This window comes from Callorhinus ursinus, unplaced genomic scaffold (assembly GCF_003265705.2).
Source record: "Callorhinus ursinus isolate GAN/ISIS: 27379988/994484 unplaced genomic scaffold, GSC_fseal_2.0 scaffold1, whole genome shotgun sequence".
Taxonomy (NCBI): Eukaryota; Metazoa; Chordata; class Mammalia; order Carnivora; family Otariidae; genus Callorhinus; species Callorhinus ursinus.
In genome coordinates, this window is record NW_027397063.1 from 83,034,118 (window position 1) to 83,047,691 (window position 13,574).

The following is a 13,574-nucleotide window of genomic DNA, read 5'->3' on the forward strand; positions in this document are numbered from 1 at the left end:
GGCAGATAATTGGAGTAGCAAATTATTACAGTAAGAGAGGAGAGAGTGAATAAGGTAAGTAAGGGATGAGAAGATTTTCAAAACTGCACACGATCTGGAGAATGGCAGAAGGAAATTTGGACTGTAAAACACAGGCAGAGACTTGATGTTCATGGCTTATTTGGTGATAGGATAGCTGAGTCACGGGATGCTATGCAAGGGTAGGTGTGACAGCTGTCCAAAGGTGCAAAACACTTACCATTGTCCCTAAGGATTTCTTTTTCATATTTCTATCCTTCTTCAGAAGTCTGTATCATTATGTTATCTTGCGGCTTCCTAGAATCCCCAAGCTTACCTAGACCTCTTTTTCTCTCTTTTTTGGGGGGGGCAGGGGGGCTTTGTTTTTGTTTTGTTTATTACTTACTTTTTAAATTATTTTTATGTTATGTTAATCACCATACATTACATCATTAGTTTTTAATGTAGTGTCACAGACCTCTTTTTCTTCTATAAACATATACCTCTCATATGTCCTGTTTCCTAAAGGCCTTGCTCTTACCGTGGGTAATATTCAGTTTAATCTACAGCAAAGATAAAGTGATTATGTTATACCTTTCAAATAACTTTTTCCTTAGAATTATGATGCCTCCTCCCCTCCCTGCCTAACTTTGAACAATTTACCTAGAACTTTCTGTCTTGTTTATTCTCTGATCTCAGACATCCTGTACTTCCTTTGGATACAAATAACAAAACTAATATAAACATGAAAACATAATGCCTGCCTTGTTAATAACCACTAGGAAACATAGCTATCAGTTATACTAAAACCCACCTCATGAGCGGGAGATCTGCCAACATGGTAAACATTTACAGCTCCACATCCATGAGGATATAAAAGATCTACCCAAGATTCTCCACATTCATAAGGAAACCTCGAGTTTGTAGGCTAAAGCTTGCCATCAGGGACCTGCAGACAACAAAATCACTTTGAAATTCATAAGATAACCTTCTTGAAAGAAATTTTTCTGCTTAAGTAAACTACAGAACCTAAAGGCAGAGTCTCTTTGACACCAAAAAAAAAAAAAAAAAAATCAAACCTATACTTTCTGGAAACATTTTATGCAGCCATAGTTTCCAAACCCAGTATCAAGACATACAGTCTGTCAAATAATTTTTGTCCATTTCCACTTAAAAGGACCAATATTAGAAATATAACATATATTTCAATATGTCAAAATACTGGAATTTCTGGGCTACTTGGGCGACTTGTGATCACAAGAGGAAAAATATTTTAAATTTGAACTGACCCAGAAAATGTATAGGCATATGTAAATAATAATAAATTGAGATGCACTGAAAGTAATTATTTATCACCTTCTCCATGATTTTCACCACACATAAAAAGGATCACCAACATGGCCTACATTTTAAGGAAAAGATCTCCTGGGATATCAGAATGATTTGATGGACTTTTAAATCATTTTTAATAATAAAAGAGTTCCAAATTGTATGGTCATGTCAAAACTCAATTCAGTGTTATAAAAATAATTATGAACATAAGTAAAAAATTCCACTGCAATCCAAATATAAGAAACAATAAAATGCTACTGGTCCTAAGAATGCCAAGATAAACTTCAATAGGTTCATGATTTAGATTTAGCAACTCTTGTTTTAAAACTAAGAGCGTTCTTTCAATACTTGAAAATTGCTGAGAAGAGGATATATAATGGTGAATAGCAAAATGATCTTACATATTACACTTGGATTAACTTTCATCTTTTTTTCCTATTGTAAAATAACTTTTGCTTCTGTTTCTAAGTTGAACATTAAGTAAGAAATGAAAATCAATAGAGGTTAAACAGTCAATTCATACAATTAATAATGCACCAAGTGAGATAAATCATTTTCTTGGGCTTGTCATATTGCAGAAGTCAGTGCATAGGATTCTAATATTAAAGTGTTTTTAGAGAGCTCAGATTTTAAAACACAGTCTGATATATAATCAATAAGTATGTTTCTCAAAATTAATTAATTAATCAGAATTCTCAATCTATAAATAGCTTACAACCATTAGGTATACAATGAATGCAAAATTTTGCTTTTGTATTATTACCACTTTGTGTTGATGGTTGCTACTAATCATGAATCAAAATTAAAATATTCCTTTTTTGCATTTATATGCATTTGCTAAGCATTCTTTCTTTAATTTTATGTAAATGTGAAGTCTGCTGCATATCTTTAGGAGATTTGTTAGCACAAAAATTAGCTTAAAAATCATCTATAGTTTTGCTTCTGATAAAAATAAGTGCATATTGTTATGTCATATACAAGACTACAAGAGCCATAACTTTATGGTTTGAAGTTCAACAAAGATACATTTTGAAATTAATCAGGTGTGTATTGTTATTTAAAATATAATAATAAGTGATATAAAGGCTCTGGAAACAACTATTAACAATTGTTTTCCTAATAACATGTCCAAAGTGGCAGATATGCATATCATGGTTTGTTTTTGGTTTTTTTTGTTGTTTTTACTTCAACCAAAAGCTATGCCTAGATTCACCAGTCAAACACATCCTTGCTTACCTCATCAGACTAGTGCCATTGTTTATTAGGAAGTGTTTTGAATATTCCTGAGATAGATTTCTAATTACTGCTATCTTATCAAGAATAGAAATCCTGCTATCTCTTTTTCTATCTTATAATTATATTTTGATGTATATAATTGTAAAGATTTTAATGGTGCATATCACTTTTTTGCATGTTCCTCATCTGTAGATTCTTGTTTGTTTTTGTTGCAGAATTTTGATGCCACAAGGTAGAAGGCAAAATGAAATCTAAAATATCAGATATATAGAAAACATCCTATTTTCAAAATTGTTTTAGAATGGTGGCATCTACATTCATTCATTCCTTCATTCATTCCACAAATATTTATTGAATGCCTACCAAAACCCTGTGCTATGCAGTGGGGAAGCAGTTGTAAACAGGAAATGTATTATACACATTACGAGAAATGTCAAATTGTAAAAAACAAATAAATATTAATAAATACATGAGAAAAAAGAATGTGATAAATGCTATGAAGGAAATAAACACAATTTCATGTTGCAGAGGCAGTATAGTATATTAAATCAGAGCAGAGTCTGGAATCTGACTGTCTAGGATTAAATTCTGACTCCCCACTCATTAGTTAGCCTGAGTTTAACTCTCTATAAACATTGGGTTATAATTATAGTACCTACTTCAGAAATATTATTTCACAAAGTTTTGTGAAAATTAAATCTAAATCCATGAATTTTTCATTCCACCTATGACAGAGTTACTGGTATTAGACCTGTCTTTCTACTGTAAACAAATAAAACTGGACAAAATATATGAGGCAACTATTTTCAGGTATTGGATAAAGGTCACAGCAGAACCATGATCCCTGAAAGAAGGGAAATACATATGGTGAGCCCCACAATTTTCTCAGTTTTTTGCTGGGGTTATTTTCCTGCCCTACTTCAGGGAGATGGATATCAAGTTAAATTGCAGTCTCACTGAGCTGAGGAGGCAGAGATTAGAACACTAGGCTGAAAAATAAGCTGTAATTTATAGGGTAAATGGCCAAAGAAGAGGTGGCTGTATGAGGGGATGGGGGCAGAAATCTGCATGAGGATATACTATAGGTTCTTGTCCAATGTGAGGAGTGAGACTCCATGTAGCAGAGATTGCCTGCTGCAGGACTAAGTGCTAAGTGGAAATATAAGAGGACCTGCAGTGATGGGACGGGTTGGAGTGACAGTCTGAAAAGACCTCACTGAGTACCTCAGGCATTCAGTTGAGACCCCAGAAAGGCCATGCTTCAGGAGTAAGGACCATGATCTCTAGAAAGGGCCACTCCTTAGGATTAAACCAAAAGAGATCTGCCCTAACAAAGACTAAAGCCAAGCATGACAAGAACAAGAGTATACACTATTTGTTTGATAGGAAAAACAAACAAACAAAAAAAATCAACAAGTTCACAGGGATGATGTCATAATCCTGATTCCTTACAAAGTTTCAACCAAAATGTCTGGCATAAAATTAAAAATTAATACACCTGCAGAGAAATAGGTAAATAAGACTCATACTTAAGAAAGTAAACAAGCCATAGAAACAGACACCAAGGTGACTCATATGTTGGAATTGGTAGAGAAAGATTTTCAAGAAGCTATGAAAAATAGGTCCAAGGCCCTTGAGATAAAGATAGTAATAATAACTGAAGAGATGAGAATCTCAACAGAAAAACAGAAACTAAGAAAAGAACCAAATAGAGATTTTAGTATAGATTAATAAAATATCTGAAATTTTGAAATGTACTGGTTGACCTTAACATTAGTATGGAGACTGTTAAAGATTGAAGATGAATTTATAGAAATTACCCAATGTGAGAATGGAAAGAAGAGAGATTTCAAAAAATTAACCAACTGCAGTGACCTGTCGTCAGGGACAGTAGCAGGAAATCTAACATACGTGTAATTGAAGTCTCAAAGGGAAAGGAAAGAGAGAATAGGACATTAAAATAATTACTGAAAATTTTCCAAATTTGATTAAAAAAAAGGGATATCCAGTTAGCCCCAACTAGGATAAAAACAAAAAGAACTACATCTAGGAACATCATAATCAAACTCTTGAAAACCCAACAGGAAGGGAAATATTAAAAGCAGCCAAAGGAAAACAGTACATTACATACAGGGAACAATGATATAAATAACAGGTGACTTTTAATCAGAAATAATGGAGGCTGGGGTGCCTGAGGAGCTCAGTTGGTTAAGCATCTGCCTTGAGCTCAGGTCATAATCCCAGGGTCCTGGGATCAAGCCCCCCCCATTGGGCTTCCTGCTCCACAGGGAACCTACTTCTCCTTCGCCCTCTACCCCTCCCCCTGCTTGTGCTCTCTATCTCTCTGTCTCTCTCTCTCAAATAAATAAACAAAATCTTTAAAAATAAAGAAATAATGGAGGCCAAAATACAATGGGATAACTTTAACTGATGGAAGATAAATTATAAATAATAAGTTTACATATTTTGATGTGAAATATTTGACTACAATACCACAAGGTCTGTGGGAGGGAGCACAAATGGAATTTTACTACTAATATTTTTACATGAGATAGTACAATATTAACTGTAACTAGTCTGTGTTAAATTGAGAATGCATATTATAATCCCAGAGTAAACCTTAAAAGATAGAAAAAGTACAATAGTGAAGTTAAAATTATATACTAAAGATTTACTTAACTAAAAATAAGTCAGAAAGGTGAAAGAGAGGAACAAATAATGAATGGAACACTGGAAGATAATAGCAAGATGGTAGAGTTGAACTAAACTCTATTAATAATGACATTAAATGTACATTGACTAAACATTCCAATTAAAAGGCAAATATTGCCAATCTGGATTAAATCACAACATTCAACTATATGCTATTTACAAAAAGATATAGATCGAGATTAAAAGGAAGAAAAATGATGTACTATACAATAAACATAAAAACTTATTTTTATGTCAGGCTCAGGTATGTTAATATCAGACAAGGCAGAACATAAAGAGTATTACCAGAGATAAAAATAAAACTCAATAAAATTCTGAAAATGTGAAATCTGACAGGGTTTGTTCCCTAACCACAATGGAATATGGTTAATGGAATTATATCAGAAATGATTAATAATAAGATATCTAGAAAATCTCTCCAAATACTTGGAAATTAAACATTTAAATGACACATGGGTCAAAATATAAGAAAATAAAATAACTGATGCAAAGAGAAGTTATTTGAATCTCTGCTTTATCACTTACTAGCTTTGACTTCCACAAGAAATTTAACTTCTCGGGCACCTGGGTGGCTCAGTTGGTTAAGCGACTGCCTTCGGCTCAGGTCATGATCCTGGAGTCCCGGCATCGAGTCCCACATCGGGCTCCCTGCTCAGCGGGGAGTCTGCTTCTCCCTCTGACCCTCCCCCCTCTCATGCTCTCTCTCTATCTCATTCTATCTCTCAAATAAATAAAATCTTAAAAAAAAAGAAATTTAACTTCTCTTTGCATCAGTTTTCTCATCTTTAAATCTAAGTAAACTGCTTAAAGTCCTTCCTGAATCCAAAATATATCAAATTTGTATTTTATTTCAGTTCCACCACCAATAACAAATGCAGATTATTTTTGATGGTATTTATTAATACCAATAAACTCTATATATGCATCTACAAGACTTATTTTTAAGATACCTTTTGAACCCATCAGAAACTCAATAAAGTAGATAATTTGAAAGCTTCTATGAAAATACAACTCTTAAGTTGTCATATCAACTTTGAGGATAATTAAAATGCTCAGTGGTGATATAAGCTTAAAGCATTACAGACATTTGGAGACAGAGAAAGATGGTAGTGGAGTGGGAGGACCCTAGGCTTGTCTCCTTATATGAACACAGCTAGATAACTATCAAATCATCCTAAATACCCCAGAAATTGACCTGAAGACTGACAGAACAAACTCTGCAACTAAAGGGAGAAAAGAAGCCACATCGAAGAAGGTAGGAAGTGCGGAGACATGGTTTAAAGGAGAAACAAATCATGGGTGCTGTGGAGGGGAGGGAGCCATGATCACAGAGAAGGGCAAGAGAGAGAGGAGCACACAGGGGAACACACTAGAAGAATGTTTCCCCAAAGCCATTGGCTTGAAAAATGAGAGGGACTGAATTTCATAAGCTCTAACAACCAGTGGGGCTTAAAGCCTGGAGTTTAAAGGTCAGTGAGCTCTACTGGGATAGAGCCTGGAGGGCAGTGCCCTGCTTTTGGAGAGAGGGCAGGCAAACAACCCAAGGGCAGACAGCATGGAAACAGCAATCTGTAGAATGCTTGGAGCATATGGAAGGGGTGAGGGGAGGGGGTAGGTTATCCACTTTCTTGGAGCAAGTCCTTGAGAGGCACAATTCACAAAAACACCTCTCTGGGAACAAAGGAGCTGGCTGGCACTATTTTCCTCCCCTGTCCCTAGCATAACCACAGAGCTGACATTCACTGGCTCATTGCTTACACCAACCCCCTTCCCATCTCTCCTCCCCTCTTCCCTTCTCTGGCAGTTCTGCCATTCTCAGTCAAGCTTGCCTCAGTCCCCATGCAGCAGGCCGCTCCCCAAGACCAATGCAAACCACCCACATCACCTGACCAGAGAGTTCTGCAGGATCTCAGTTCTGGTGGAGTTGGTGTCAAGTCCATTTCAGAAGCAAACTAGAGCATACCTAGTTAAAATTCACCACATTAAGGCCAGGAACCAAACACTGCCCACAACAGGCAAGGAGAGCCTCTGCAGATGACTATCCTAAAGGATAAAGCAGCCAAAACACAATAGCAGAGCACATGTAGCACACACTGGAGACACTCCATGAAGCACCAGGCCCTGGGCACTGCAGAACACTCTTCTTCATAAGGTTATTATTTTCAAAAGCAGGACACATAGCTGGCTTTTCTAACACAGAGAAAAAAGCAGAAACTTAGACAAAATTCTAAGATGGAGGAATTTATCCCAAATGAAAGAATAAGGCCATGGCCAGAGATCCAAGCAAAAGAGATATAAGTAACATACCTGATTGAGAATTTAAAGCAATAATCATAAAGATACTCACTGGGCTTGAGAAAAAAATAGAAGACATACTTACCACAGAGATAAAAAAAAAAGTTAAAAGAATCCATCAGAATGCAATAAATGAGATTGGAAACAGGCTTGATGCAATTTACAGCTGGCTGGAAGAAGCAGAGGATTGAATTAGTGATCTAGAAGACAAAATAATGGAAAATAATGAAGCTGAAAAAAAAGAAAGAATTATGCAACCCTAGAATAGATTTAGGGAACTCAGTGACTCCATCAAACATGATAACATTTGTATTATAGGAATCCCAGAAGAAGAGAGAAAAGGGAGAAGAAAACTTATTTCAAGAAATAACAGTGGGGTGCCTGGGTGGCTCAGTTGGTTAAACGACTGCCTTTGGCTCAGGTCATGATCCTGGAGTCCCAGGATAAAGTCCCGCATCGGGCTCCCTGCTCGGCAGTGAGTCTGCTTCTCCCTCTAACCCTCCCCTCTCTCATGCTCTCTCTATCTCATTCTCTCTCTCAAATAAATAAATAAATAAAATCTTTAAAAAAAAAGAAAAAAAAGAAATAATAACAGAAAACTTTCCTAATCTGGGGAAGGAAACAGATATCCAGGTCCAGGAGGCAAAAGAACTCCCACCAGAATCAACAGAAGCAGGCCAACACCAATTGCAATTAAGCTTGCAAAGTATAATGATAAAAGAAATATCTTAAGGGCGCCTGGGTGGCTCAGTTGGTTAAGCAACTGCCTTCGGCTCAGGTCATGATCCTGGAGTCCGGGATCGAGTCCCGCATCGGGCTCCCTGCTCGGCAAGGAGCCTGCTACTCCCTCCAACCCTCCCCCCTCTCATGTACTCTCTCTCTCTCTCTCTCTCATTCTCACTCTCTCAAAATAAATAAGTAAATCTAAAAAAAAAAAGAAATATCTTAAAAGCAGCAAGACAAAAGAAGTCCTTAACTTACAAGGGAAAACCCATAAGGCTAGCTGGATATTTCTCAACAAAAACTCGGCAAGCCAGAAGAGAGTGGCATGATATATTCAAAGTGATGAATGGGAAAAATCTACAGCCAAGAATATTCTATCCAGCAAAGCTATCATTCAGAATAGGAGAGACTAAGAGTTTCCTAGACAAGCAAAAACTAAAGGAGTTCGTGACCACTAAACCAGCCCTGCAAGAAATAATAAAGGGGACTGAGTGCACAGGAGAGACCAAAAGTGACAAAAACAAGAAAGGATCAGAGAAACCTCCAGAAACAATGACAAAACAAGTAATAAGACGGCTCTAAATACATATCTATCAATAATTACTTTGAATGTAAATAAGCTAAACACTGATCAAAAGAGATAGGTGTCAGAATGGATAAAACCATCCATTTATAATTGCACCAAAAACAATAAGATATCTAGGAATAAACCTAACCAAAGAGGTGAAAGACCTGTACTCTGAAAATTATAAAACAATGATGAAAGAAATTGAAGATTACACAAAGAAATTGAAAGGCATTCCATGCTTGTGGATTGAAAGAACAAATATTGTTAAAATGTCTATACTACCCAAAACAATCTACACATTTAAGACAATCCCTATCAAAATATGAACAGCATAAACTAGAACTAGAACTTGGCAGAACTAGATCAAACAATCCTAAAATTTGTATGAAACCACAAAAGACCCCAAATAGCCAAAGCAACTTTGGGGGGGGTAGGGAAACAAAGCTTGAGGCATCAAAATTTCGGACTTCAGGTTATATTACAAAGCTATAGCGATCAAAACAGTATGGTACTTGCACAAAAAGAGATACATAGAACAATGGAACAGAATGGAAAATGCAGAAATAAGCCCACAACTATCTGGTCAATTAATCTTCAACAAAGCAGGAAAGAATACCCAGTGGAAAGCAGACTGTCTCTTCAACAAATGGTGTTGGGAAAACTGGACAGCAACATGTAAAAGAATGAAACTGCACCACTTCTTACACCATATGCAAAAATAAATTCAGAATGGATTAAAGACGTAAATGTGAGACCTGGAACCATAGAAATCCTAGAGGAGAACATGGGCAGTAATCTCTTTGAAATTGGCCATAGCAACTTCTTTCTAGGTATATCTCCTGATGCAAAGGAGAAAGAGCAAAAATAAACTATTGGGACATCATCAAGATAAAAAAAACTTATTCACAGCAAAGGAAACAATCAACAAAACTAAAAGGCAACTTGTGGAATGGGAGAAGATATTTGCAAATAACATATCCAATAAAGGGTTAGTATATATTTTGGATATATATATATAAAGGACTTATAAAACTCAACACCCAAAAAATGAATAATCCAATTTAAAAATGGGCAGAAGACATAAATGGACATTTTTCCAAAGAAGACATCCAGATGGCCAACAGACACATGGAAAGATGCTCAACATCACTCACCATCAGGGAAATGCAAATCAAAATTACAATGTGATATCACCTCACACCTGTCAGAATGGCTAAAAGCAACATAAGAAACAACAGGTGTTGGTGAGGATGTGGAGGAAAGGGAACCTTCTTGCACTGATGGTGGGAATGCAAGCTGGTAAAACCACCATGAAAAACAGAATGGAGCTTCCTCAAAAAATTAAAAATAGAACTACCCTATGATCCAGCAATCACACTACTAGGTATTTACACAAAGAATACAAAAATACTAATTCAAAGAGATACATGCACCCTGATGTTTACAGAAGCATTATCTGCAATAGCCAAATTATGGAAACAGCCCAAGTGTCCATCTATTGATGAATGGATAAAGAAGTGGTATACATATATATACCTGTATACATATATACCATCTACATATACATATGTATATATATATCATATCAGCCATAAAAGAATGAAAAAGGGATTCATGCACCCCAATGTTTATAGCAGCATTATCTACAATAGCCAAATTATGAAAACAGCCCAAGGTCCATCAACTGATAAAAGGATAAAGAAGAGTGTATATATATATATATATATATATATATATATATATATACACACAAAAAAATTATGTATATATTATATATATGGACACTTAGGCTGTTTTCATAATTATATATATAATTTAATATATGTATATATATATATATGAACAAATTTCACATATATATATATAGACACACACACCAAGATTATATGTACAATAGAATATTCCTCACCCATAAAAATGAATGAAATCTTGCCATTTTCAACAATGTGGATGAGCTAAAGAGTATAACTCTAAAAGAAAAAGTCAGTCAGAGAAAGACAAATACCACATGATTTCACTCATTTGTGGAATTTAAGAAACAAGACAAACAAAGGGGGGAAAATAGAGCGAGAGAGGCAAACCATCAGTTTATTCTCAAAGGGGTTCTCAGGGTTATCAGAGGGGAGCTGAATGGAAGGATGGGTTAAATAGGTGATGGGGATCAGATGGGTTAAATAGGTGATGGGGATTACAGAGTGCATTTTTTGTGATGAGCACCATGTATTATATGGAAATGTTGAATAACTTGAAACTGATATCACATTGTATGGTAACTGGAATTTAAATAAAAACTTTAAAAAAAAGCATTACAGATATTCAAGAATTTTATTTTTTTTAAGATTTTATTTATTTATTCATGAGACACAGAATGAGAGAGAGAGGCAGAGGGAGAAGCAGGCTCCCCACGGAGCAGGGAGCCCGACACGGGATTCTATCCCAGGACCTTGGGATCACGACCTGAGCTGAAGGCAGACACTCAACCGACTGAGCCACCCAGGCACCCAAGAATTTTAAAATGAACTTACTCATAGTAGAAGAAACAGAAATTTTGCAAATTTCTTACAGATTTCATGAAATGAGATATTTTAAATATAGCACTTTCTTCTTTACCATAATTGAACATTCAAAATTTGGCCAAGAGTGACATCAGCAAGATAGCAGAACTGAAGTTTCCCAGTTTGTATCCCCTTTCAACAACAATAATTTATCAGCCATCCACAGAGAGAAGTGCCTTTGCAGGAGCTTTGGGATCTAGGTAGGAGATTGTATACCATGGTGGGGCAAAAGACCAGGAACTGTCTTGATAAGGCAGGCCCACACCAAGGAGGATGACTCACCTTACAGTGATTCCAGGTACAGACTTGGAAACAGCTCTGATCCCTTGATCCTGCCACTAGCACACCAAGGGACTTAGGAGAAGTCATGCCTGCCTGTGCCTCAGGTAACGGGCCCAGCGAAGTGACTTGAACCCAGCTTCAGTCCCTCTTCATCACAGTCCACAAGTCCATCCAAGAATCTGGTGGGAGACATGACAAGTCATGCCTCCAGAGCCAAAACAATAGACCTCAGTCCAGGCTATGAACTCTGAAGGAACCCTGGGACTTATTTCCAGCTCCTGCCACCAAAAGTCTGGAGCCAGCCTGCCTGCACAAAGACCCACCTAGTGACCCAGCAGGAGCCCTCAGGGACCTGGAGGAGCAAGATCTATCCACATACCTGGTAACAGGCACTGTCTGAAGACCCATTTGCAGACCCTGAAGTAGACCTTTGTCCCAGCCTCAGCTGTACTAAGCAAGGTCCTAGAGGCAGGAACCAGATGTAATCCACCCCCACCTAGGTCCCTCGAACAGGCCCACCAACTGCAGATCCCAGTATGGATGCAGCAACAGCCAAGTGACCTGGCTCCAACTTATGTCAGCTCCAATTCCAGAGGTAGTCCCATCAGCCTGGAAAACCTATAGGAGCCAACATTGGAGCATGTAAATATTGAAAGCAAATATTAACAGAACTGAAGGAAGGAATAGACAGATATACAATAATAAAGGGGACTTTGATACCCCTCTCTCAATAAATGGATAAATCATCCAGGCAGAAAATCAATAAGGAAAAACAGACTTGAATAACACTACAGACAAATGGACCTAACAAATATATGCAGGGGCCCTCTGGCTATACCCCAGCTAAGGCAGAGCAGCAGTAGCTAAATAAAAAAAATATATGTATATATACAGAATATTCCATCCAAAAGTACCAGAATGCACATCCTTTCCAAGTCCACATGGAACATTTTCCAGGATCATAAATAGAGCCACAAAGTAAGTCTTAACAAATTTAAAAAGATTGAAACCATGCCAAATATCTTTTCTGACCACAATGGTATAAAACTAGAAATAATAAAAGGAGGAATATTAGGAAATTTACAAATACATGCAAATTAAACAACATACTCCTGAAAATCCAATGGGTCAAAGAAAAAATCAGGTATCTTGAGACAAACAAAGATGAGAACACAACATACCAAAACTTACGGCATCCAACAAAAGCAGTTCTAAGAGGGAAGATTATAGAGATAAACGCCTACATTAAGAAAAAAAGGAAGATGTTAAATAAACAACTTAACTTTATACCTCAAGGAATTTGAAAAAGAAAAACAAACTAAACCTAGAGTTAGTAGAAAAAAGGAAAGAATAAAGATTAGAACAAAAATAAATGAAGTGTAGACTAGAAAAACAATAGAAAAAATCAACAAAATTAGGAGTTGGTATTTTGAAAAGATAAACAATATTAGCAAACTTTAGATAGACTAAGAAAAGAAGAGAGGACTCAAAATTATAAATGAAAGAGAAGACACTACAGCTTATACCACAGAAATACAAAGGATTATAAAAGAATACCATGAACAATTGTACACCAAAAATTCAATAATCCAGAAGACTTGAACAAATTCATAAAAAATGTACAATCTGCCAAGACAGAATTATTAAGAAGTAGAAAATCTGAACAGACCTATAAGTGTGGAAATTGAAGCAACAATCAAAAGCCTCTTATCAAAAAAAGGCCAGGACCAGATGGCTTCACTGGTGAATTATACCAAACTTTAAAAGAATTAACTCTATCCAGTCCTCAAACTCTTCCAAGAAATAGAAGAGAATAAAATACTTCCAAACTAATTTTACAAGGCCAACATTATTCTGATACCAAAGCCAAATAA

At 36.3% G+C, this 13,574-nt stretch overlaps 1 protein-coding gene across 1 annotated transcript in view; it reads left to right on the forward strand.

Moving 5' to 3' along the window:
- Positions 1 to 13,574, forward strand: part of SPATA16 (spermatogenesis associated 16) — a 225,436-nt gene that overhangs the window by 75,205 nt on the left and 136,657 nt on the right. The window lies entirely within an intron of this gene.